Raw genomic sequence first — 25,825 nt, 5'->3', positions numbered from 1 at the left:
CGTGCATCAGCGTGTCCCTATTAGAGAAACGACAGAACAAGACTCAATGAGACAACAGAGAGAGGGGACTGAGAGCGAGAGTTTATATTTAGCCGCGTAGGGGACCGGCTGGAGGCTTTTGTCGGCTTCAGTGAGGAATTAAACATCTCCCATATTCAGACAGGGTGCATTGTGGGTATTTTGAGCGTGCGAGTACTCGACAGATTAACCTGCTGCTCATATTTAATTGCTGGTCAAGGTAAATACACACAAGACAGTAGTTTTTAACACTGTTAAGGCCAATTCACACTAAGAATGATAAGTATATTAGCATCCACACCAACGCGCAATAACATTTAGTTCATTATAAGTATGTGCTGCAGTTGTGTCGTCAACAAATGTAAACACTCAAGCTCTTTAAAGTAGGATGGATTCTGATTGGGTGTCAATGTTTCTATCATTTATCAGCTGGATAAAATCATTTTGAAAGTGCTTGCAACAATATCATTCCTCTGTGCCATTATTGTTATTATTGTTATGTGAACTCTGCTATTCTTGTGAATTTAAAATAGTTTTAAAACTATTTTGTTATAGTTATCATCCTTGGTGTGAATGGGACTTCACACTCCATCTAGTATGTTCATATGTGTGACAATGTTTTTGTTTTGTAAGCATTGCATGCAATGAGTGTTGTATTTTCAACACTTTTAATAGGTTTTTTTTTTTATGTTTCAAAACAGCTGCATTCTGTCCTAACTAGACATGACGCGACATGATAAAACAGATTAACATGGAAAATAAATTTGCCACTGCTTTGTAACAATTATTATTATTATTATTTTTTTTTTTGCATACAATGAGTGACGTATTTCAAATAATTTCAAGTGTTGAAAATACTTATTTATTTATTTATTTTTAAATGAGCTTCAAGACGCGATAATACAAACTCTGATTAGCATGGAAAAGAACACTTATCCTAACTAACCGACAGCAATACGCGACAGTGCTTGTGTTTTGTACAGTAATAAAATAGTTTAATTTTGGTTTAAATATCACCATGCGTGATTTTAATAGCCATAATGAAAGTGATAATGGATAATTTACCTCAGATCTTCCAGAACCGAAACAAGAACATTCAAACTGAGATCAACAAACAAAGAATATCAGTCACTGAGTATGTATTGCGAATAATGTTCAAATTATTTATTTTTTATACATTTGATTACATTTGAGAGTGTTTCATTTGTCAAGCTGGTTTTGTCATGTGACCTCTGGTATCAGATGCGTCGCTTCACTGCCATTCGCAACTCCTCTCCCATGGCCTCATGGGATAGTATAGTTTCCATCATATGTAGCATGAACCTCGCCAGAGGTAGCAAGTCATCCATGTACTTCATCTGCTGTTTTATGAATACTACAAATCTGAACATACCACTCATTTTGTGTAGTAATTTTTCACCTACTATACAGTATAGTAAGAAACTATGCTTATTTTGATACATCGAGGGTGTTGCATTCGATCAGTTAAACGCAATCTAGATGTTCTAGTACGCTGTAGCATCATCTCTTTAATGATTTATCTGTGAATATATTATCTGTTAGACATACACTTTTTCAGTCTCATGCAATGAGCATCATATTTTTTAACACCATTTTAAGTTGAAAATAGTTCCTTCCTTTTAAATCCTAATTGTTGGTCTATGTACATGACAGGTGCTGGTTCTCCAGGGTCACATGACCTGAACAAAATGGAGGAAAGGCAGAGGAATAAGGCCCGTGTTTGTGGGTATGAATATTTGAGAGTGCCGTGTGGTGAGCAGTGGCAGGATGTGATGAAACACGAGAGAGTGAGATGGAGGGCTGGGAGAGGGTTGTGGCGGTTTATCAAGAGGCAGCCGTGCGAATGGATGTGGGGTGGGTGGGGTCACGTGTGGGTGGAGAGGCGGGACTGTCCTGCAGCGGGGACAGATGCCACACTGGTTAGACTTCATTTCCCAGTGCCAAACGCCACAGAGCGTGCGAGCGCGCGAGAGTGTGTGAACATCACAACCCGTCAACCTCCATCAGACGAGACGTGCAGTCACACTTTCCTGATGAGTCCCACCCAGCCTCACTTTATTTCACTGTTTGAGCTTGTTCCAAAACCTCTGCAGCAGGGCTCACTCCCCACTGCAGCAAAAAGAAAAAAAGTCATGTGAGAAAGCGAGAGAAAGAGAGCGAGAGCGAGACGTGCAAGATGAAGAAAGAGCAGCGTGACATTTGGCTCAGTGTTGCATTATTGGCTGTGGCTGATGTGATCAGAAGAGATTACAGAAATACAATACTCACACAAATCACCTCTCCGCCTCTTCGTCTTACAGCTGTCTCTCTCTCAGCCTCACGTGTGGGACACCCTGCTGTCATCAAAACCGCTGGGACACTGAGGGACTTTACTGTACACTCTCTGTCTGTGAATCATCTCTATTCTAATCATTCATCACCTGGGCTCATGTAACCAAATGTTCTACATGAAGTCTGGTCCACTTTCCAACTTATTCTGGCCAAAATCTGCCCACAGCTAGTTGACTGAACTGTCATTCGACCCTTTAGGCCACTGCTTAACTCTCACTGAAAATTCACTGAACATTCATTATTCTTTGCCCATCGGACATCTATTTTTATGCCATGCAAAAAAGTTTGGTTTTTCAATGATGTGTGCTAAATTGTTGTCGTGAATTCTGCTGATTTTTTCGCCAAGATATCCAGCTGGCTCACATTGATGAGGTTTTGTTGAAGTAGTCACATCAGTAAAATGTGTGTGAAAACTACAAACTGATCAATATTTTGCATCGTGTGCCACAGTTTCCAGCAAATGGGTCTTCAGGGCTTTATTTCTGATAAATTAATGAAAATGTGAAATGTACTGATATTTTAAATATTATGTATAATATATTTTAAATACATACTGTATTATATACACCATTTTATTTTATTTTTTTATATATATATATTTTTTTTAATAATATTGTTTAGCAAAATGCACTGTTCTTTTGTGGGGCCAGTGAAAAATAAAATAAAATAAAATCACTGGAGATACTTTAATTTAATTTAATTCATTAAAATATGGAAGGAACAATAGCACATTTAGCTGACCTTAACTTAGATTTAGCCACTGTTAAAACCCTCCAGTGTGGACTACATTTCATTTACATTTCTGTTTATCTAGTTTAATTACTACTAAGTGTCTCAAAGTAATATATTGCGAATCTTTCGAAGATTTGATGCCACTAACCTGACCAACTTTGGAAAATCCAGTAATTATTTCTTTCCCAACAGCCCTCATTCGGTCTCACTCGTCTGTGTGAATCAATTGGAAAACAATTAAGTATAGATTTTAGAAAATAAGTGCACAGATATTCATTCTGCTAATGTTTCTTGAAGTAAGTCCACTGAATCAAGCATGGTACACTGTAAAAACAACTTTCCAGATGGACAGGTGCACCGAACCGAGTCATGAAAGTTGAATGATGCCAGTCAGTTACAACTAGAACTGGCAATTTCTTGCAGTTCTTGCCATTTCTGTGTGCAATATGCAATCTGTCTGACATTATCCATCTCCCCTTCAAACTTTTTTCATTTCTTGAATTTTTTTTTCTTCTTGTTTTTAATTAATTAGTAATACCGCCAGCCAGCAATAAAAACAAGGCTCCAGACCCCTGTCCTCAGCAAAGAGTCCTCTTTCCCTCTACCCAGTCACCACTACCTATTGACTAATAATTACCGTAATTAATTTGGCTGGTTATAAAACAAAAAAGCGAGAGCAAGAGCGAGAGAGAGAGAAAGGGGAATTTTAAAAGCTGAATGCGTTCCAATTTGGCACTGTAATGTATTCATTATTAATGAACGCTCTTATTTCCTGGTCTCTGTGTACTTGGTTGCACTTGGTCTGGCTGCGGAGGAAAGGGGGAAGGGGGTTTTACTGGCTGCCAAGGCCAGTCCCACATGCACCGCCTCGCCCCTTGCACATTAATTCACTTATTGATCACATTTGGGGAAGAAAGTGAAGAAAAAGAGCAGGGTAAATAGGGCCCACCGCATTCACAGTGCAGATGGATGGTGAGCGCGATAACTGGACGTGCACAATGGCTGTTCAAGCAACTTCCAGTGTGTCCATTTCATCCAAACACACACATATGTGCTCAGAAAGAATCCATACAGCTCAAGCCATCTCTGAAAAGCAGCGTTGCGCCACATTCATTTCATCCGCAGCCCAGCAGGACCCAGGAACTGGATCCATATGCATTGATTCACACTTCGACAGCAGTTATTCACTTATCTGTTTACTCATTCATTCACTTATCCATTTCATCTGACTGCCAGGCCAGCAGTCCAGCTCAAAGTTTACCCATCGATCCCTTCTAGATGGTTGCTTTGCACATCCTTTATACAAGTGGGTGCAGACAAACTTCTCCACTGTAAAGACTGTCTGTTTTATTTGACTAGCCTAGGGGTGGGCGATATTCTGGTTAAAATGGAATTTGTCAACCTGTGTAAATTTTTCATGAATGCATTGTTTTTGCTGTGGACAAGATTTTATTTATTTATTTATTTTCTGCTAGTCTGCTGCTGAACCTGAGTTTACAGTCTAAATTGAATGTGATGAGATAAAAAGAACTATGTACTGCAAAAAAGAAAAAAGAAAAAAGAAAGATAAAGAGAAAAACGATTACACTGTGTGAATTGCCTTGGGAATTATTGAGTAATACCCGGATTAAGTGTGCTTTTATATTGAGTTACTATATGTATTTGCCAGAAATGCTTTTATTTATTCATTTATTTATTTTATTTAAAAATAAAAATTCAGAACTGCAGAAAAGGCTCATCATGCTCAACTAAAAAGAGAAATAGCTCATTGCTTGCAATAAAAAGCAGACATTTATTTTGTTTTTATAAAGTGTTTTTTTTTTTTAAATACATTAATACTTTTTCAAAACAAAAAAAGTGTCACTAAAAAGTTATCACTAAAACATTGATAATAAAAGAAAAGATTCTCAGGCAGCAAATTTCTGAAGGATCATGTGACACTGAAGATTGGAGTAATGATGCTGAAAATTCAGCTTTTAAAGTTAAATTTTAAAATATATTGCAATAGAAAACAGTTATCTTAAAACGTAATATTATTTCAAATTATCACTGTAATTGGGATAAAAAAATGCAGCCTTCGTCAGCAAAAAAAAAAAAAATCTTACCAACCCCATTTGTTAACCCCTTTTAAACAGTAGCGTACATGACCAAAAAAAAAAAAAATATATAAAAAAAAACCATCTAAAACCTTCTACAATCTAAAATTGGTCATTCATTTTGTTCATTCATTTTTTTATTACTTTTCTATATAATCACTGGCCTACCGTCCACAATCCACTGTGCTATTGAGTCAGAAGGACATCTTTGGCCATTTAATTCAAAGAGACAGTTTCTTAGCATCTCATACAAAGACAGCCAAGTTTTAAGCTGCGCCATGAAGTTTAAAAGTAGTTCAACTTCAAAAATCACATCTCGTGAACACTGTGTTCTGCACCATTCTGTTGCGCTCCATCTAGCTGCTTTTGAATGCAATGCGTGATCCATTGTTGTAGAGCTCTGAGTTTGGCAGGCTGCTGCTTAATAGAATGACCTGAAAAAAATATCACAAAAAATGACCAATCAGATTGTGGCGAACGCACATCGACACAATGTGAGCTGAGCAAATAGAGCAGGGGACAAATGAAGGAGCTACACACCTGCATCACATTACAGAAGCCCTGCCAAATAAACTGCCATGTGCAAAGAACAATGGGAAACAAAAACAATCAGAATTAGGGTCCCTGAAGAAATTACTAATCAGACACACACTGGCACTGATGCGCCACACACACATACACATGCAAACACAGACACACATGCGCAAGCTGCGGCGTGTAAAGCGTCATGGTGTCTGGGTGGCAGACAGGCTTTGGAGACAGCAACGGTGAAAATTAAATTCCATTTAAGCCTAATCCCATTTACAAACTCTGCCGAATCCCACTGCTATTGTGACAGTCGGGCAAATCTGTCTCAATTGTTACATTGCGGGAATCAATGGAGAAACCGGATAGCATGTAAATAATGGAGCACGGAGCCTGGGAGGGCAGAAGGAGCCGTAGGGTCAGACGAGAATGCTTTAGCAAGAGCGGTGGAGAGGATAAATGAGACGAGACGGAGAGGAGAAGGGCTGGGAATCCGTTTCATTTTAATAAAAATACTGGAACCAGATTATTTATGACGTTCGGCTCTGTTAATGGTTCTTGAGCGCTTGTAATCTTCTATAAAAAAAGAGATGCTTGCATGCAGAAATAAACACCAGTGTATTATGAACAAACTTAAGATTTGTATGAGCCAATGTTATATAAAGAATGTCAAAATGACTAACAAATTATACTCAATATAAAGTTATGTAACAAACAACTAAAAATACAATTTGTTACAGATTATTTGACATTCGACAACGTTAATAGTTCTTGAACGCCTGTAAACTTCTATTAAAAATAGATGCTTTCATACAGAAATAAACACAGTGTATTATGAATGAACTAAAGATCTGCATGAGCCAATTCTATATAATGTCAAACCGACTAACAGATTATTTTCAATAAAAAATAATGTAATAAACAATTAAAGATACACATTTGTTACACATTATTTATGATGTTCGACTATGTTAACAGTTCTTGAACACCTGTAATCTTCCCTGAGAATAGATGTTTGCATGCAGAAATAAACACCCGTGTATTATGAATGACCTAAAGATTTGAATAAGCCCCATTTTCTAAAAAGAATGTCAAAATGACTCACAAATTATTCTTAATGGTCTAAAACTATGTAACAAACAATTAAAGATACGCACTGTTTCAGATTTTGTTGTAAATTGTATTTTAAGGTTATTATAATAATTATTGCCTTGCCTAATAATTATAATAATAATAAAACAATAACTTACACATTTATATAACTATCTTGTAATGAGTACTCCAATAATTTTTAATAATCAATATATTAATATTATGAATCCCAATAATCTCTCTCTCTCTCTCTCTCTCTCTCTCTCTCTCTGAGATGAGTCACCAGATGAGTCCTCTGCACAATGTGACTTCGGTGCAGCCTGAAATTGAACTGCCGGTTTCCATCTGTCTTATATATACCGTATGTTATTTAGTGCTTTATTTAGTTGCAGTTAATTACAATTGTTATGGACTGGCCATCTGACTAAGGTGTTTCTCTGCCTTCGGCCAAAAATGCTGGGACATACAGTAGGACAAGCAGTCTGGAGAATGGATCTATGGAGAGGATGGCTTAGGAACTACAGTTGTTAAGTGGATCTAAAAAATACTTATAATTCCCATCTCGAGAGAGAAGGATGACAGTAAAAAAAAAAAAAAAAAAAAGAAATCCCTCCAGTCACTCCTAATCATGTGGGAACCACTGTTAATACTTGACCGTCAGGTCAAAACAGACAGAAAGTGATGATGGAGGTAGTTTTTTGGTGTGGCGCAAGCTCCAGGTCAGGCTGCGGAAGGTTGTCCATGTCGTCCATGCTCGAGAGGCGAGGCAGGCATTCATTGCCCCATGGGGGCTGGGCTGTGGGGAACAGAATAAATTGTCTTCCCCTCCATAGTAACAGCTTCTCTCTAATAGACGACTGGCAGAGACTGAGCCTTTTCCCCGGTGAGAATAAATATTCTCATCTGCTACAAAATGGTTCCCACTTACGGTGCGCCAAGTATTCTCCTCAAAATATTAACATTAGGATTATCATTTAATGGAGTTTAATTTGGACCTTAATTTCAACCACAACTTCCACTGTATTTTCTCGTACACTTTTTTCCCCATTTTATCTCCGTCACATGCTGTAGGTTGCTTCACAACAAGGGGTGAATCTTACAAAATATTTTGTATGAAAGTCATGACACTTTCTCACACCTCAGGTCTTGAGTTAAACATACTCAAATCATTCATACAGCTGTCAAATCATTGCCTGGCCAAAACTGCCATATAATTTCATTGAATTGATAAATTATTAACATAAAACAGTTCCATTTTTCTTGTATCACTTTTTAGTTGGTATGCAAAATTTAAGGCTTAATGCTATAGAAAAGCACTAAAGTCTTTTCAGTTAGAGTGTTTTGAGATTATTTTCATAAAAAAATGCAGCATGCAGTTGCATCAAACAATGGTATAAACATTTTTCAATGTTAATTGTGATAATCGTAATTACTAATCGTAATTAGCATTTCAAGGGAATAATCGACAATTATGATTTTTGTCATAATCGTGCAGCCCTAATAACAGTCATTTTTACTTGTATGAGAATCTAATGTGGATCATCATTGAGACTAATGTAAATGTCCAGATTCACTGCAGTAATGAGAATTTGAGGAGAAAAGATTCTTCATAATCATGAAGTGAAGGCCCCATTTTACTTATGCATTTTATTCAAAGCAGTCAATATCTAATTGAATTTAGCTATGTTTTCGATGTTTACATCATCAGCTGTGCTTTCATAAAGCATCCTTAAAAGCAGATGGAGTTGAAAAGGACAAAAAAGACATTCTGAAAAACATCCCCCTCCTTTGGTCTCCTGATTTCCATTCCCTTCACATCTTACTTCGAATTCATGTCTCATTTCACATGCACTTCACGTTTGGCCTCACACTCAAATTCACCCAATTTTGCATGCGGCGGCCGTCGCCGGGTCATTGTGGTTAGGGCTGACACTCCCTGTCAACACTCCCATCACTAACCTCCATTACTCGCCCACTTGCTCTCCCTTTGCTTCCCTGCTCGCTCACTCATTTCTCTCCCTCTGTCCTTCCCTCGTTCGCTTGAACTCTTTAAAACTGGCATTCTCTGTCCCGCCATCTCGTTAATCGACACAATCATTCACCTTACTGCCTCTCCACTGCTCCGTAACTCCACACCGCCGCTCCGCATGTGTGTGGCTCTCTCTCCGGTCCAATGAAAGATTTACGAGGACCTTTAAGTGTTAATCAGGTTGTCATTCATTCAGCCAAAATCAGAGGCCAGATAAATATAGGCTAAAAGCTTGTTGGTCTGGTTTGGTGTGTGTGCTCGTCGGGTGACACAGTAGTGGGTTCTAAGCAAACAGAGATCGATTGCAGCACCTCTGGGGTCCCCTGCAACTTGGAAGTGAGAGAAAGCTTATCGCTCAATATCATTCTGGAGACAGCTTCCTCCTGCCTTTAACCCTCGCACAGCTCTTTTCTGTCCACTGCCACTACGCCTCCTACATCCGACATGCATGTCCAATACCCACTGGCTCATCATTCCCTGTGGCCTCACCTGCGCTCCAACTACTGACCTCCTCTAAAAATCCATCTGCTCTGTAATACGTGGAGAAAGATATCCGTTAACATTCTCATTCATCACAAAAGCAGCTGCTCAGCTCAGGAATTTTCAAACTGGGGGTCCGGGACCTCCGGAGGAGTTGTAAAGTTGAGGTGACTTTAGCAAAATTTAGGAAAAATTTAGCTGGCAAATAAAGGTCTAATGTCAATAGGATAGCGTTCATGCAGAAGTCATTTTCAAACCAAGTATGTTTCTGTTGTTGGTCAACAGGCTAATTTACGTGAAAAAAAATTGTAGCTGCTGTAAAATACTTGGGAGAAATATTTTGTCCTCATATGACATTCTAAATCGTGTGGATTCCTACTGAAATGTCTGGATTTAGCCCAAGGAAATTGCCATACAACGGAAAACACAACCGCACCTTAGTTTGCTAAAAAAAAAAAATGCAACAATACTATTTATTTATTTATTTATTTATTATTACTACTGTAGTAGTAGAATGGACAATGCTTTGTCTTCATATTGCACTTTCTATTTTTCTCACCAAGTATAAAATCAATCTTAATAAAATATAACGAAGGAGGTCCTTTGCAAGACAATCATCATATAAAAAAGTCCAAAAACCCTTGTCAGCTGCCGCTCAACCAACATGACTTGAAATCTGTCCCAAACCATTCACTTGTGGCTATGCTGAGCTGTGAAGTCAAATAAAGCATATAGGAAAAGTAACTTTTTTAGTTTTAAGAGTCCTCTGAAGAACTGGCCATTGGTACAACATCTACAATAATATTTCCGACTTTTTAATCAAAAAAAAAAAAAAGTTCAGAGTATGCCTACTTTTACATGGAGAAAACTAGCCAAATCTTGGCCCTCTGGTCAACCCTAAATGCAGTCCACATTTAATGCCGATAAGTGTCCAATTGAGGGCTAGAAATCAACAGAATTTCGCCACCTAGCTGTATGCACATTTTGCCTCCACCCAAAAATATGAACTCAAGGTCCATCAAACACATCCAGCACCTCCACCTCCACCCCCCACTAAATGCAGTCCGCATTTAATGGCAGTTAATGCCCAATTGAGAGTTAAATGTCAACAGCATTCACCACTCACTGGTCTGTGCATTTGCCTCCACCTAAACACATGAACTCGAGGTCCATCAAACACATCCAACACCTCCACCTCCAAGTCTCCCACTCTTTCTCTGCTTCTATCTTCCACTTCTCGCTAGAGCTGTGCAAATAATCAAATGCGATCATCGCATTCGATTATTTGCACAGCCCTACTTTTTGCCTCTTTCCCCTGTCTGTCATCTGTTCGGGCTGTGTTCGACTACAAAGATCCACCTTTCCATCGCCACTCCTTCCTTTGCCTTTGATTTTCTGTCCATCAAGGGGGCGTGGATTAGTGCTCTCTTGTTTATCTGCTCGTCTGTTTTATCTATCTATCAGCAACGCCTCCGTTGGGCGGTGGTGGCCTCCGCTACGCATTAATCCCGTATCAGCCCGGCGCCCATCCATCAGCCTGCTGTCTATCACGTCAGATCCATCATCCGCCCATCTGTCTCCCACTGCCCACGTGAACAACCGGATGAAGGGATAGAGTGAGAAAAGTGCAGGACAGAGATGAAACCGAGGAGAATAGAGGGGTGGAGATGGGTTCTGCTACGCCAGCAGCCTTCTTCCACCCTCCCCCATCTGCCCGAGCACGTACAGCGAGCTTTGCATGTCCCGACATGCTTATTACCTCCTCGGTTTGTTCCCCTGTAATTTGTTTGTTTGTTTGTTTTTCCTTTCCCTTGCTTGTTAATTCTAGCCAATGGGAAAGGCGCCAGCGGAGGGAAAAGCTCAAGATGGGTCATAAATCCCATCAAGCCCTGGTGCAGCTGGAATCTGCCTCCGCTTCCCCTCCTCCACCCCTTCCCCGTCAGCGAGGGATTCAGCACAAAAGCTTACTGCCCTGAAAAAGGCTCGATATCTGGGTGCACTAGGGTCAGGATGATTGCTATTTATACACAAGGACGTTTAAGTGCAGAGGAAGAGGAATCTAAGAACACATACTGGGTGGGTCTATGCAACCCTGTATTGATGCACAATGCAGCACAGGTGCAAAGACAGGTGTGCACATGGCCGAAAGGAAAGGTGACTGCGAGAGGATTGGGTTAGGAGTGTGAGAACGAATCGGAAAGAACCGACAGGCCCCCACGCTGCCGATCTTGTCCGATGGCCCCTGTACATCATCACAGCACCTTTAATCTGGAATTCCGTAGGCAGTGGCCTGGCTCTGTAAAACGATTCTCGCAGTGTTCTAAGCACTGAAAGAGAAAACAAGCATCTCCAAACAAATGTGTCTCTTCCACAAATGAATGAGAGCAGACAGCTGTCAGGAGCAATCCATATCCATCCTCAGTTAAGCAAAGCTAATTAGTTCCACAACTGGGTTTCCTGTCCCACTCAGAGACGCGGCAGTCTGACAGAGCTCCCTATACGGGACATGGGATCAGTGACTCATGTGTCAGCCCATTTTTCGGCAAAATTTCTGTGCACGACTGGCTGCGTGTGAGAAATCGTGCCTTTTGACTTGTGCCCGAGTGTATGCGTGTGTGTGTTTGCAATTTAGAGGAGGATGATTATACAAGTGTGAAGGTGCCTTGTTCTAAATTGGTTACCTCTAAAATAGAAAAGATTGCAGTGTTTAACAGATGCAATCACCAATCAAGGCTGGCACAAACACACACCTACACACTCATTTACATGCGCACACTTACCTACACACAAGAACGCAACATCACGCTTAAAGAATCAATCCCTTTCTCAGACAAATAACAGAATAAAGAGTGTTGGTACCCAGATCGATATTGTACCTTCAAAGCATTAGAGTTCATCACCATGTCGAGCTCTGCATAGCCGCATGACCCTCTGTTTGAGCTGAAACTACATTAATTCAGGCAATCGATATAAGCAATCTTTGGAAGAAATCAAGCCAGCGCGAAAACAAGAATCCATGGGAAAAGAAGGATGACTCATTTTAACAAAAAATTCAGAGGTACTTAAATGCCAAGTGTTTTATTTGCACCTGGGTGCCAGCCGAGACCATGACTTGGCAAAAAGATTGATTAAGATGTTGTAAAGCCACTGAAAAGTGTATGCGTTAGTTCTAATAGGAAGACCATGTCATTCATTCATTTGTTTGCATTCAATCAATCAGAATGTAGCTTCTGCTTTAAAGGTCCTCTAACAACTGCCTTTCGTTGCATCATTTGCCAGCGCCCCCTATCAACCCCCCACTACCACCACAAGTCATTATATTATAAATATAAAAAATATAAAAGCTTAATATATTTGATCAATGTAATTAAAAATAACTATAAATAATACGTTTTAAAAATATATATAATTTAAATAATTATTACTAAATAATTTATGATCAAAAATAGAGTAAAATCAGTATATTATTAGAATTACAAAAAATCCATTTTCTATTTGAATACATTTTAAAATGTAATTTATTCCTGCAATGACAAGGCTGGATATTCAGTATTCATTACTCCATTTTTCAGTGTCACATGATCCTTCAGAAATTATTATTTTTTTTAAAAATCATGTTAAAATCATTTTTATCCATTTTGATTTCTTCTTATTAATTTCAATGTTGAAAACAGCTGTGCTGCTTAACATTTTTGTGGAAACCATTACACATTTTGTTTATAATTATTTAGAATATTCTAAAGATCAGCATTTATTTGAAGTAGAAGACATTATAAAAGTCTTTACTATCACTTTGATCAACTATTTGCTTATTGATTAAATTAATTTCTATAAGTATTTAGGTTTTTAGGTATTAATTGCAATTTAAAATAGTAGAAAAGCGATAAAATAACACGCACATCCTTTAGCTAAGAGACAACATTCATATGCACAATAACACACTGTGTCTCCTATATTGGGCCGCACACAAGACTCAACTCTGCCAGGTCATTAAATACAGTGGTTTGCACTGGTTATAATGAGGTCAACAGCATCTATAATGTCTAATAGCACATCAGCCAGGAGTTAGACACCTGATACAGTGTTGACATTAGATTGCGACAGAATGTAAACTGCATGGATATTAGTCCTGGGCATGGACTGGAGGCATTGTTATGGTCATGTGGATTTTGCATAGGTCAGCAGGTACTTTGCTGAGGGGCAGCGCTGCACATTGATTGGACAGTGCACTCATTATGGGATGTGTTGCCATGAAGGCATGCTAGCTTCTGTTCAGAATGTTTGGTGCAATTGTATGAGCTGGGAATCACTGACAATCTATAGAACTGGTGGTATTGCATTGTATTGTAAATACCTTTTTCTTTCCAAATCTGTGACATGACACAGATGACATTAAAGAAGTAGCTCACCCAAAAACAGAAATATGCTGAATGGGTGCTGTCAGAATGAGAGTCCAAACACCTGATAAAAACATCACAATAATCCACACACCTCCAGTCCATCAGTTATTGTCTTGTGAAGCGCAAATCTGCACGCTTGTAAGAAAAAAAATCATATTTGTAAGAAGCATATTTCTCTCCTGATTCAGATGAAATTACTTTTTCACTGGTGAAAGCAATATTATGGATTATGTTCTAGTTAGAAGCAATGGTTTGAAGTTAAAATTACTTGTGGATTATTGTAATGCTTTTATCAGTTTGGACTCTCATTCTGACGGCACCCATTCACTGCTAAGAATCCATTTATGAGCAAGTGATGCTCGTGAATGGTACATTTCTCTAAATCTGTTCTAATGAAGAAGCAAACTCATCTACATCTTGGATGGACTGGGATGAAGCACATTTTTCAGTACATTTTCATTTTTGGGTGAACATGAAAATAGCTACATTTTGCCTGAGAAATAGAATTATCCTTTTAGAGTTAAACATCTTTCATCATTCATCCAAAAAAAAAAAAAAGTGTGTGGATATAAATACACTGCCTTGTTTGTTCCAAATCTGCTTGTGTTAAAGGTAATGCCAGCATCATAGGTTGCAACTCACAATGAACCACATAATCTGCTGCCATTAACTGCCCAGCTGTTTCAACCATTGCCTGTGCATTTCCACTGTCGCTCGGCTGCATGCTGAACATTTTTTGCTCTATTTGTGATGAATATACAGTACTAGACAGATGCGACAGAAGTGCAGGCACATTTGTTTTGCTGTAAAGTGATGTGCGCTAGTGGGGATGTTACAGAGTTTTCAATCATATTCGGTTCAGTGTTGTGTTCAGCTTAGGTGCTCTTAGCAGTCCCTTACCGGCACTGAAATACTATTGTAACTAACAGATGGAAATGTCATATACTGGATAATCTATTAGAGGAGTGAGGAAATCTGCATCATTTGTAATGCAACAACTGCAGCTGCACTTATAGCTTTTATAAATGCTTCCAGGCAACTAGCAAATAAGTTTAAAAAGACCAGACAATGAAAATTGTGATTACTTGTGGCCATTATGGTTTTACTTCAAATACCACCATTAAACTGTGGCTGGTTTAGTAAATGACTGTCAGGCTGTAATTTTAGAGCAACAATTAAAATGGTACAAGACTACCAAAAAGAGAGAGACTAGGATTGAAAATCCAAAATGCATCATTTAAGAAATTTAATAATTATTTTTAATTATACTAATAGTTAACAGATAATAAGTATCTACAATTGAGAATTAAATGGCACACTTTAAAAGAAGAAACTTTTGACAGAGGTTATGTGTCATTATTCATATTTGTATGAGTCCATTTGAGCAAAGTGAGTCAACTGTTATTTTCTTGCTTAATTTCTGGTATATTATGTTTATATTCTGGACCATTTTAAGTTGCTCAGTTATTCTGTTTATATCTGCAGCTTCAATCGTAAGCCAAACCTCCTTGTTTTCCCTAGATGCATCTCTCTGACTTTAGCATGCTCACGACTACTGAAGTCTGATTCTGTCTGCGCTGTTTGAATTAAGAATGTTCAATAAAGACTTTGAATCTTCTTCGTGCTGTCAGACTGTGAGCTATGACTGACGGCCCTGGGGGGCTGTTCACTCAGGACACGTTCTTGCATTCCATATGTGCTATTTTTTAATTGTTCATGTTTGTAAACAAGCACCAGATGGATATCTCACTGTATTTTCAGCATCTTGCAACATTAATGTCATAACTAAAAAGTTAGTTAAAGGGATAGTTCACCCAAAAAATGAAAATTTGATGTATATCTGCTTACCCCCAGAGCATCTAAGATGTAGGTGACTTTATTTCTTCAGTAGAACACAAACGAAGATTTTTAACTCAAACCGTTGGAGTCTGTCAGTCATATAATGGAAGTGAATGGGAATCACGTCTTTGAGAGTCAAAAATACATACACAAACAAAACCAAATTAAACCCTGTGGCTCGTGACGATACACTGATGTGTAAAGACACAAAACGATTGGTCCGTGCAAGAAAATGAACAGTATTTATATTGTTTTTTACCTCTGATTCACCATAAAGTCTGAACTGTCCTGAGTGCGTTCTCAACAGCCGGCGAGTGACGGTGATTTTTTTTGGGGTGAGTTATTGCTAATTCTAAAACAGTGAACCCCTAATTTACACAAAAGGTTATTTTTTTGCAATTATGAGAAGCATAAAATGTCTACATACATTTATAATTCCTGCAGCACAGATGCAGGTAACATAGGTTATGATTCATCAGTGAATACCCAGTTTCATAATAGAACGTTTAACATCATCTGAGGCTGTTTATTTGTAGGCCAATTAGATATTGATGTGTCAGTGGAGGGGAACTGAGCTGGTATCGTACCGAAGCCAATGTTGGTATGGAGCCAGTCTTACTCTAATGAGTCCGTCTTAAGAGTGTGTGTCCGTGAAAGACTTTTTGCTCTTTCTCTCCCTCTTTTGGGTGTGAATTATTCTTCCTCTGCTAACTTTTTTCTTCCTGCTGTGCTTTGACACTGCCTCTTGTTTTCTTTTCTTTCTTTTTTTTTTCCACACTGCCCTTCCACTTCTCTTTCCAAGGGCTCCCTCCTGCCCCCCTCCTTCCCTCTCTCTGCAAACAGGCAAACAAACAGCTGCCTTTAGTCCCCGGCTGGTTAGCTGTGGTGCCTCCTCCCTCAGCTCAGAGAACTCCTTGACAAACACATACACGCAAACTAGTACCTAACATATCTGAATTCTGCTGGGAGAAAATGCTAACAAATGACCAGGCATGACAAAACACTGCACTTATCATGCCTATTGATCCCCATTGATCAGGCCAGGTCTATCACTGCATGTCTGGGAAACTCGATTTAGTGACATATGTGGTATGTGCATGAGTTACTGAAACTTTTTATTATTATTATTATTATTATTATTATTTAAATAGTAATATTACTGTTATTTTATTCAATATTATTTTTACAAACCTGATGTGGTTTCATTTAGCTAATTTGTGCCAAAATTATTTAATTTTAATTCACTTACTTTTATTATTATTATTATTATTATTATTATTATTATTATTATTATTATTTAAATAGTAATATTACTGTTGTTTTATCAAATATTATTTTTACAAACCTGTGAATGTGATTTCATTTTGCCAATTGTGCCAAAATTATTATTTAATTCAGTTACATTATTATTATTATTATTATTATTATTATTTATTATTATTATTATTATTATTATTATTATTAATTTATACTTGATTATGATTATTATTAATTATTAATTATTTCAGCTACTATAGTTGTTATTTTGTTAATTTATTATTATTATTATTTGATATTTATTCATATATCATTATTCATAATCCATTTATTAATAGGCTATTCATTTTTAATTTATTATATTTTACCAAGTATGAAACATCACTTTAGAAACCAAGTTTATTTGCACGCTTGTGGATGTAGCCTCATTCTGCTATGTGTGCCAAAACTATTATTTAATTTTATTATTTTTAATTAAATTAAATTGTAATAATAATAATAATAATAATAATAATAATAATAATAATAATAATATTATTATTATTATTAATCATAATAAAATTTACTATTATTATTATTACCTGTGACCAGCTAGCTGAGAACCTTCACAGTCCAAGGAAAAATCAACTTCGCCAAGTTGCCCAGATTTAGCTGACTTCTGCAGACATTTTTAGCTATTTCTCCCTAAATATAGCAGGTTAGAAACACACACGGCATAAATGTTTAGTAGGAAGACGGATATTAAGTCTATCTTGGAGTTCTGTTGAACGTCTGTGAGCTATTATTATTATTAAGGTCTGTAAGCTATTATATTCAACACTCTCTCCTGCTCCCTCCATCACCTGCACAACTCCTTTCAGCTTGACTTTCCACTCCAGGCCGGCGCTCACGCGGGGAGCTGACTGACAGGATGTGAACGGAATGATGCACGACTGACATTTTGTATCCCGTCGAGCGAGTTCTTCCATTTCATTTTCAAATGAAGGTTTTCAAGGAATTTCACTCAAACCAAATCACCGTGGAATTCCACATTCAAATGTGTATGAGGACGAGGCAGAAATGGATTAGTACAGTCCTGTACCGCTCGCACGCGCATTATACACAGCAACATTTCATAACTTCCCACACAGAACGCAAAATCATGAGCTATAGTTGCTTGTTCAGCCGGTGGCAGATGGCAACACCCTTTTATGTGATGATCAGTGAAATGATTCTGGCTTTCCCTTTAGCTGCTAAATCTGCATCAAACGGCATCCTAGTTGGGAAAAAAATACCACAGCAGGAGCAGCTTCGTGTCTTGTTAAATATGTTGGATAACCAGAGCTGTTTTGGCCTGCTTCTCATAAGCAGCAAAAAGGCGCTTTTAATTGGGGAATGTCTTGGCCTGGATGGATTGTGATATTAAGCAATCACACAGTGGTATTGTGTTGGCGACAGAAGTGGGTGTGAAGCCATTTTGAACAGCTTTAGCTGGCAGAGCCACTTTTGACAGCAATACCCCAAGTAAATTGAACCCCCGTATCTCAGTGCTCCATTGATTGGGCTCTATTTTAGCCTTTCACAGCTGTAAACCAACGCAACCCACTCCCCCTCGCAGAGTCGATAGACATGATCCAAAGACAGCAGCCAAACAATCCACTATCTGCCCAGACGGACCCATTCGGCTAATTTAACATGCACTCAATTTATGAAAAAGAGCTTTCATTGATTTTTCTATTCATATGCACTTGTTGATTAAGACATTCCATTGTGCTCCGCGATCACGCCGACGGTTCCCGATCGGTGGTGTATGGAGGTGCACACTCCTTTTTCTCTGGTTCCAGATGTAGTTGTTTTTTTTCCACCGTGCTCTCTGAGACTCACGCAGAAGCCTTGATGCCTGGCGCCTGCAGTTACAGGCTGCTGCATTCATCCGCACATTCAGAAACAGCACTTCACGACACAAAGGCCGCGAGGAAAGGGACGCCCAGTTCCTGCTGCTTTTGTGCCTTTGCACAACAACTGGGACAGTTGCAACAGCATCCACACAAACTCCTTTCTATATTTCGCTCTGTCTCCCCCGGTGAGTTGCAAAAACCCCATTCATTCAGTAATGAGCAGTCTCATAATGCAATGACTGACTGTCAACACATAATGAACTAACAGAAGAAAGGCCAAGGCTGTTGCGACTAAACAGACATATGAAATATTTGCAAACAATCTTTTGCATCAAAACGATTCACACTGATTTTGATGCCAAATTTGTCACTCAATGATACCTAAATTTAATCTATTCACTTCAAACAACTACAAAAGTCACCCAAAATAAAACAAAGACTAAAACTGTTCCTGCTATACAAAATTTACCAACATATGCTTACATTGTATTTTAAGGTGATGCTGTTACAGTGTAATTACACAGATATACACTGAGTAGTATTAGTGAACTGCATATACTTACTATAAAGTGAAGGTTAGGGTTATAGGGTATATATATTAGGGTTTTGTTTAGGGTTACTCTATGTAATTATACATACAGTACTTTACTGTTTTTGCTATAGTAAGTACATGTAACACAACAAGGACACTGTAAAATGAAGTGCTATTTTAAAACTCCATCAATAGTTACAAATATAAAAACAATGGTAAAAATATATATATTTTGCATTGAAATCTGATGATGATTTATTCATGTTTGCTTTAGCTACTTTTTCAAAACAAAGCCTTATATGCTGCAGTGTCCATATGGACCTCAGAGGACACTCCCTCTGAATAGGCCTTACAGGAAGCTACAAGCAGCAAAAATCTTACACTACTGGATGATTGACAGCATAACAATACCATAACCCTCTGGGGGCCCAGAGATACAGCGAAACAGACAGAGAGAAAGAAGGATAACAGAAGGAGACAAAGGTCTGAATCTGTTCTAAAAAGGAGAAAGAAAATAAAACAGTAACCGAAAAAGCACAGGCCTTGTGCACTCATGAGACGCTGGTGCTCTGAACAAGAGAAAATAAAAATTATATGTCCTCTCAGCAGCTGGCCTGGACCATCTGCACACACCTTTGCTTAATGCAGCTAAGTGCACTTGAGGAGGATAGAAAACTGAGAGTCGGTATGATTCAAAGGAGCGTTAAATGCCGTGAACAAGCGCTCTCCATAACTTTCAATCCAGAAGGTCAAACTAGGACAATGTGCAAGTCCCAGTTCTCAAAGGTTTTGTTTGTTTAAAGATATACGGAAGAAAATAGTGGGGAAATGTCAAACTGTATTTAGTGGAAAGCACACAGAACAAGCTTCGCCACTGAATAAAAATCACCTGAACCTTGCTGTTGCTGTCTCTGTTAGATGCTCAAAAAATTCTAAATGCTGTGATGCAAACTTTCACATAAAAAGACAATTTTTTTTTTTATTAAAAAATATATATATATAATAAAGATAATTAAATAATATTTTGGGCAAATAAATTGAATAATATTTTTAAACAATAATAATAATAATAATAAATGCACATTTACTATAGAAATTCTAATGATATCCCCCCCCCAACTAGTCCATGAGCAATACTGCCGTATACAATTTACTTTGTACTCTCCTCTTTGTTGTTTTCTTTTAGATTGTGAGGGAAATAAAATCATCGTTGGAAGCTTGACCATCACAGCCGTTGTTTCAAGGCACGGTAAAATGGGCTAACAAATCATGCATCTGACAATAATGTTGCTATGACTGAATCACTATGTGGATCCATATGTCAAATCCAGACCATTGCCGTTAAAACTCTGCCAAAATAAAGATGACACAGATGCGGCCAATCTATCAAATCCTTTTCATCATACACAGGAAATGCTGAGCACTGGCCACTTTGGCAAAAGCAAAGGAGAGGCGACTCAAATAAATTTCTCCAATGATTACTGCCACAATATAAAAATGGGAGCTATCATTAATATTGTGCTAATGCTTGACTATAATTCATCTGCTCGGAGCTTAGAATAATTGTTCTGACACTCGGACAGAGACGCATAAATCCTTCGCTCTGTTCAGAATGAGTGTTTGGCAGTGAACCAGTCCTGAAGCCGAGCACTGGCATTTTAGACCTAAACCAACATCAAGAGGCTTCTGCTCGCACTGAGGCGTGACGTTTAAAATGGAACCTGCTGCTTTGAGGAGATTCAACTTTGGTCCAGTCGTGTCCATTTACCTAAATGTCACCCAGCCTTTCACTTGTCCTACCAGCAGAAAGCAATGTGCTCTTCTGCATAGACTCGACTCTGTAATATTTTAGTGTCCTTGTGATTTAGCTATATTAATGTGTGTAAATACTGTGACATTAATGCTTATATTACTGCTCACGTAGGCCTGTTCATTCAAGACATGCAAAGGTCGAGCACTGGATGATTTTATACCATGTAACACTAGAGTGCTTTAATTCGAGGTTTCTTGCAGGCCTTTAACATATAATTAGATATCAATGGTAAAACGCGCTTTTTCAGGACAGAAATGTGATATAGATGATACGTGATAGAGTTATAAGAAGCCATGATCTTTCTGATTCTCTGTATGTCTCCTCATTTCATGATATCTCATTACGTCCATTTAAATAAAGGTTAGCTCAAATAAAACTGCGTAACTTATGTTGTCAGCGTTCATTGCGTTGCAGTAAGTACCTGCAAAATGTGCTAAAATATTTTAATACGATTTCTGACTAAAAAAAAAACACAATAACGACAGTCTCTCAGTGTTAGCTAATTTACACGCACACATATTTGAAGCTACTTTAAAAAATGTTTGCTCATTTTGCAAACATACAGGTTATTAATAAACTCTAAAGGTTATAGTGTATAGTTGAATCAAATTGTCAAATGTGACATTTTGCGGGATATAAATGACCCGCGCGAATCTATCATTACGCGCGAGCGTTTATTTGTGTCTGACGCATCAGGAGCGAGCGCGTGGTCTATATACATAAGCATAAAACATCAATAAAACACCAATAAATAAACCTCGTTACGTGCCAGAGGTGACAGACATATCCGTGCTGTGTCCTCCTGCAGCATTTCCAAAACATTATTTAAAAAAAACCACGGGTCCATACCTTACTGCGTTTCCTCCTGTTCTTCAGTGAATCTCATTCATTCTTCAGTCCTCCTGTCGTTTATCTGTCGGTTTCTCCTTCTTCGTGCGGCTGCATGCAGATTAGAAACGAATAGCCCGAATGGAGCAGTCCATAGAATTAACGGAGGGAGAAAATTCGTGATAAAGACGCGTAAAACGACGGAAAAAAAACCGACATGTTAAGTTACTACTCAAATGACCGCACTCGCGTCAAAATCCTAACAAAGCAACAACTCGCATTGTCATGCGATGTTTGACACGCGACTTACTGATGATAAGTCCACATGAGACGCGAATGAGCGAATAATATATCGTCCGCAGTCTCGTTTTCAGCACTGAACATAACGCGAAACGTCTCCCCAAATCCAAGAAGCAGAACGCCGACGCGCAGAAACGTCAGGAGTGGACGCTGGAAAGACTGTAAGTGTTCATACCGGATTCCTCGTCGTATTTAACACACACATTACAGCAAAAAATGAAAGGTTGTGGTGTCGACCCATGTGTCCTCCCGCCTCGAAACCAGCAGTCGCTCTGACTCCCTCCGTCTGAAGAAGCGTAACGTCGATGTATTTCTCTCTCACAGCACACCGACTGACTTCTTATCAGAACCCCGTCTAAATTAATAAACCATATCCAGGTTTATTAATTTGCACCCTGCGTGACCGTGCGCAAAATGACAATGTATTATTGATCAGTCTCAGTGACTGATTCATTGACTGATTCAACCAGGTAAATAATTAAGCACTTGCTTACATGCAGTTTATTTTTAAGGCTGCTATATTTAAACTAATACTATAGCTGTTGTGAATATGAAGGTCTCCTGACTGATCCGACAAATGTCTTGAAGTCTGCTGTCCAGCATGGTGTGGTGGGGTGATATTGTGTGATTATTCAGATGGCTTTCGGCGTGGGACGCCTCTCAGTTGAGTTTTCACTGTTTAGGAGCGTATTAAAGTGGGCGTGGTCTGTTCGTGGGCGGGACTAAGCCTATATGAAAGGGGCGGTGCTTGTGTCGGGGGAGTGTCCTTCTAGACAGACAAACGTCTTTAAAAGAAAAAAAATCCTAATGAACTTTTTTCTTTTTTTCCCCTCACAAAAGATATACTTAAAAATCACTTTTTTTTAAACTACTATTGCCAATGTGTGTTAGCCAATATTTATTGAGAACATAGACTTTAAAATAATAATCACAATGCAATAATTAGGTCTACTACACATTAGTATGGATGTGTAGTAATTAATTATACATGTAACACAGAGACTGTAAAGTGCTACATTATCTTTTTAAAATCAGTTTTAATCAAGACTCACTAGTCTAATCATTACTGAGAGATGTGGTCAATAAAGACATGTGATTAAAAATATGTTTAAAAATTAATTCTCACACACATATGAGTTATATATAGGCTGCATACCAATTACAGTTGGCCTATGCCAGTGTCCTCTGTGACAGCCTGTTTCGTTAAGATTCAGTGTTGACCTTAAGGGATTTGGTTAGTGCTCTATTTGAAGGGCAGTCATGATCACATTAACTGTCAAATCAGAGGAAACTGGCTCAAAGTCAACAGGATAGCCTACATTTTCCTTTCATTACCAAATTACTTTTTTCAATAGTTCTGGCCAGAGCAACGGACCATTTTCCCTGACAAGAGAGCAGCAATATGTGCTCAGACTTTTGATTTTCTTAGATAATCTATAAGGATTTAATGTCCTCTCTGCTTCCTTTTACTCTTGCCATCCCAATTTCATAAGCACACAATCATATGTATTTTTAGTCTATGTATTCAACTAATGTCACACAAACAAGACTGATGTTGTTTCGACTATCAGGTAATAACAGTCGTGCTGATATTATTACTTACAGTTCAGTAAGTTAAAGTAATATTGTGTATAACTTACATTTTAGTCATCATATCACCAGTAACTCTACCTAATTTTGTCCCACCAAAAAATATGGTTACAAACGAAGTCAGCATCAGTCATGAAGCAGTCGTGTCTCCAGACAATGCATTCCAGAATCAATCAGTGTTTGAATGAATCGACTGAGTGAATGATACAGTGAGTCACTTATAACCTTTCACATTCCCAGTTCATATACAACTGATTATTGTTGTTAAAATAAGAGCCGTGGCTCTTAATTGATAAAAGCCATACATTTTTAGCTTGGAACTAAAAATACTAAAAAATATTACAAAACAAGCAGCTAGAATCCAAGCAGTTATTTTTTCAACTGTATAGTATATCCATTGGATAGAATTGAATAACTTTAATGTACATGAAGTGTATGCATATATAGCACTAGGAATTATTTAGATAATAATGTAACATCTATATTACGCAGCAACTCCACTGTGAACCTGACCATTTGCATTGTAAAACTGATCACTCAGCTGCATATTCCAGACATGTTTATATGTTTGTGACATTGCATCCTGCTGTACCTAAAGAGTGGGCTCCAAAATATGATGGAAGACTGTTTTCTAACCAATTGATGTTAAGTCAATTTACTAAAATTGGTTAAAACAAGTCAAATGCTGTGATTTGTCCAATCATAGCCTTGGGATTTCAGCTGTGAAAAGTGCAACCTAAATGGGTACGCTTACTAGATAAAAATACAAACTATAAATCTGACAGTGGTGAAATGCTGGAAGAGAATGGTGGTCAACTTAGCTCTCTCTCTCCATCCATCCACACATCCACATAACATAAATAACTTCCTAAACATGAAAATTAGTCATAGAAAATTTGTAATAGAACATCTCTGCTCAATTTGAGTTTAGGTATACCAATACCATATCAGCAGATATTAATAATATAAATTCTATATTAAATGTAATTCATCTTAAATAGTACAATGTGAACATTTGATGATGGCAAAGATAATACAAATACAAAACACGGTAAATAAGCATGTGCATTTAAATATCCAATATTTTAATTTATGGTGTACATTTATTTATACATACTCATTTCCCCTATTTTTCATAGATATTACCCTTGCTGTCATCTAACACTCACATGGTATTATTTTTTTAAATAATTCATTTTATTACACTGTAAATTCACACAGAACACATCTTTGCTTTGAAAAATGCAAGACGTGTATTTCGATACACATTTTTTATTTTATTTTTTTTAAAGTTAAGGCATTAAATCTTGAGCGCAGCATTTTTAGAACACTGTGTCATGCACGACATACTGCAAAAGACACGAGCACCACTAACTCATCCGTCTAGCACAAGTTAGAAAAGAAAAACAATGGTAAAGCAGCACAGTGGAATTCAAAAATGTGTTCTGTTAAGTTATCCCTTAAATGTAAGCTTTAGCTAATCTCAAATTAAATGTAATTTTTTCATACTGTACTGTATTGTTGTTATGCCTAAATTCACTTGTAGCTTTCACACATTTTATTTTTAGTCTGTTTAATTCACTGTTTAAAAACACATTTACACTTACATTACATTTAGTCATTTAGCAGACACTTTTATCCAAAGCGACTTACAAATGAGGACAATGGAAGCAATCAAAATCAACAAAAAAGCAATGATATACAAGTGCTATAACAAGTCTCAGTTAGCTTAACACAGTACACATAGCAAGGGCTTTTTAAATAATATAATAAATAAAAAGAAAACAGATAGAATAGAAAAAGAATAGAGCAAGCTATTGTTAGAGGTCTTTTTTGCTTTTGTTAATTGTATAATAAATTAAAAGAAAACAAAGCAGATAGAATGCAAAAAGATTAGAAAGCTATATAAATATGAATACATTTAAAAAGACAAATTTACTCTGCAAGTATGAAGTGACATTTAGGTGTTTTTAAAGAGGTGGCATGAATGCATTTACACAGCAATTACAACTGTATAGTTTGGGGCTGAGGTGGGTGAGAGCAGGTAACTTTAGTCTGGCTTTTA

General features: G+C 37.7%; 1 pseudogene; it reads right to left on the bottom strand.

The window, feature by feature from the left end:
• LOC109066033 overlaps positions 1-22,816 on the bottom strand; it is a 168,256-nt pseudogene extending 145,440 nt beyond the window's left edge.
• Between the last annotated feature and the right edge of the window lie 3,009 nt (positions 22,817-25,825).

This window comes from Cyprinus carpio, chromosome B3, assembly GCF_018340385.1.
Source record: "Cyprinus carpio isolate SPL01 chromosome B3, ASM1834038v1, whole genome shotgun sequence".
In the NCBI taxonomy this organism is placed as follows: domain Eukaryota; kingdom Metazoa; phylum Chordata; class Actinopteri; order Cypriniformes; family Cyprinidae; genus Cyprinus; species Cyprinus carpio.
Note: the sequence above shows the minus strand (reverse complement) of the source record. Positions and strands in the feature narration are given on the sequence as shown.